Below are 2,982 nucleotides of genomic sequence, written 5' to 3'. Positions count from 1 at the left end.
GACTATGATGAGGTATCACTTGCATGATTATGTCTTGTTATTCAGCAAAAGGAAGATTATCCTGAATGGGCCTGACCTAATGATGTGAGCCCTTTAGAAGCAGAGGATTTTCTTTGTCTAAAGAATAAGAAGTCAGAGAGATGAGCTCTGGATGGTTTGGAAGAAAGTAAACGTATATGCTGTGAACTGCCTATGGAGGCCATGTGGTGAGGAACTGGGAATGGCCTCTGGGAGCTGGGAATGGTCCCTGGCTAAGAGCTATCTGGAAATCGGATACCTCAGTCCCACCACTAGAAGGAAATGAATTCTTCCCACAACTAATGAGCTTAGAAGAGGATCTAGCCCTGGCTGACTCCTTGATTTCAGCCTAGTGAAGACCTGAGCAAAAAGTATAGCTACACCATTCCTGGATTCCTGACCTATAGCAAATGTGAGATAATAAATTTGTGTTGTTTCAAACCACTAAATTTGTGATAATTTGTTACGTAGCAATAGAAAACTGCTACATTGTCATGTCCCACGCGATGAGAGTTGTAAGGAGCGAGGAGGGCGGCACAGGGTTAAGAAAAGACAGTAGCCAATAATAGATTATAAGCAGGGCCAAGGGACCCCCAGTCTCAAGGACTGGATGCCCGGAATCAGGCCTATGCATTAGCTTTTATTAGTTAGGTGGGGAAGTAAAGGAGATAAAGCTTGTCAATCTCAAGATCTGTGAATCCCATACATCATCTTCCACATATTTGAATTTTAGTTCTGAAATTTCTTCAGTCTGTCGTAGGGCAGTGCAACAATTCCTTGCTTGATGATTTCTAGGACTTGTTCTACTGACAGTTCAGCTCTAGTTCATAGCAACCTTGAGCTAAAAAAGGTAATCACCAGATCAATATTTTGTATTACATCCTAAAATGGAGGATGAGTTTGAAATTGTTCAAAGAGATCTCATTTGTAAAGCAGTGCATATACCAAGTTTGGATTGTGGTGAAGAGAATGTGTCAGGCAGGAATTGATGATCTTTAACATCATCTGAATCACTTCTTCAATGGCATTTAAGTCTTGTGCATAATCTAGTAGAGGAACATCATTGGAACTTAGTGCACCTCTCAAGGACTGTGTGGCTTGTTCCAGAACTTTGTTGTGTTTTTTAAACAGCAAGGAAAACAAACTGATGATCCTCTGGGCAGCATCCTGATGGAGAGAATGAAGCTGTGCTGACGTATTTGCTAGAGCTGCCAAACAATTTGTGTGAAGGTACTTGTCTCTTGTCCTTGTCATGTTGTATTGAATGGTTCTTATTATGACCAATGAGACTTCCCAGTGAAATTTCAGTGAAAGCCCATTCTGAATACCAAGTTGTATTTTTTAATATCACTTTGTGAATGGATCTATTGGAGCCATCCTCTTCTGTAAGGATTAACAATATTATAAGGGCCATATACACATGGTGTAAATTTCTTTCTTCAACATAATACAGAATCTCTAGTATTGGTGAGACAAAATTCTCCACATCTGTGCGAGCCAACATATATATTCTAATATTATTATTTCAATGGAGCAATGTATACAAGAGGAGAGTTGCTTGATCAGATGTCTGCTGTTCACATAGAGATATGTATAATCTGTTAAAATTAATCCGGAAAGCCTGTGGAATTGACGAGGGTCAAGGACTTTTATCGGTGTATTCTTAAAGGATATAATGACCTGTCGGTAGGGGTTTGTTGTGTCTGCAGCATCTGTCACAGGTTGGCCAGCACCAGCAGAAGCAGGAGACTCTGGTTGGTCAGAGGGGAAGAAAGTTCTGGAGCAGCAGCCGCTTTGCTGCCCACACTGCCCAGTGTGAAGACAGTCCAGAGTCTGGTTGCTACATCTGATGCTGGTCCATATAGTAATCCTCCCCTGTCTGATGCTAAGGGAAACATGTGTTCCTGGAGGAGGTGGCTTTTCTTGTCTGATAAAGTTATATAATAAGATTTTCACAAGTTTGCTGGTGTATGGAAGACATCGGCCTCACATCAAATACTTGTGACTGATGCTCTATTGCAAAACTTCCTTGTGGAAGAGTTGGCAGGAAAGGAAAACAACCATTGTTCATATAGTTTCTACTGATGTTTCTTTCATATGTAATATCTAAGAGTGGAATATCAGAGATTAGCTACATAAACAGCAGAGTAATTCTTCCAAAAGATCTTCTGAGTCACAACTGTAACTACCAGGAGATTTATCTTCATAAGTAAAATGAAGTTGTAATTCCTCCTTAGACATCCCACAAATGAACACTTTCAGCAAATAGCAAATAATAAACAAAGCATTGTGTGTCTGCCAAATGAAGATGTGATTCTGACATTCTGTTGAAAGTTTTAGTTCTTTGTTTCTAGAAAGGAAGACCTTAATTAATGCACCAAGGTTTCCTGTTCGAGGATTGTTTTCAACTAAAGACCTGCAGACTGAAATAGTTGCCTCTCCAAGAGCTTCAACTCAGTACTGCTGGTTGGTGCAGGAAAAGAAAATGAAAGAAACTGATTCCAGAATGGGTCATTCTCAGAGACAGATTCTGTGCCTTCTATCTTTTTTAAGTATTCATTTTTAGGTAGATCACAGTTCTGCTGTTGTTTGATCCCATCTTCTAATCTGGTAGAATACTTGTCAAACCTTCATTTCCACATGACATTGCATCTCAGCCCACCGGGAGGTCTGCTTGGAGCTCACCAACAGACCAGTGAGTGGCAGATGGGGAACAGAAGAAGCCGTGGTCACTGCTGCTGCTGGGGTGGTGCACACCTGCTCAGGCCTCCATGAAGAAAACAAGACCCTTACATATGCTGTCTACAAGAGACTCACTTCAGATTAAAAGACACACCCAGACTGAAAGTAAAGGGATGGGAAAAAGATATTTCATGAAAATTAAAAAAAACTAGAGTAGCAATACTTATACCTGACAAAATAGACTTTAAAACAAAGGCTATAACAAACGACAAAGAAAGACCC

At 40.4% G+C, this 2,982-nt stretch overlaps 1 pseudogene; it reads right to left on the bottom strand.

Moving 5' to 3' along the window:
* Positions 1–661: 661 nt before the first annotated feature.
* On the bottom strand, positions 662–2,617 carry LOC109456816 (dymeclin-like; annotated as a pseudogene).
* Between the last annotated feature and the right edge of the window lie 365 nt (positions 2,618–2,982).

Source organism: Rhinolophus sinicus, chromosome 2 (assembly GCF_057876585.1).
Source record: "Rhinolophus sinicus isolate RSI-liver-muscle chromosome 2, RSI-T2T, whole genome shotgun sequence".
NCBI classification, from domain to species: domain Eukaryota; kingdom Metazoa; phylum Chordata; class Mammalia; order Chiroptera; family Rhinolophidae; genus Rhinolophus; species Rhinolophus sinicus.
Note: the sequence above shows the minus strand (reverse complement) of the source record. Positions and strands in the feature narration are given on the sequence as shown.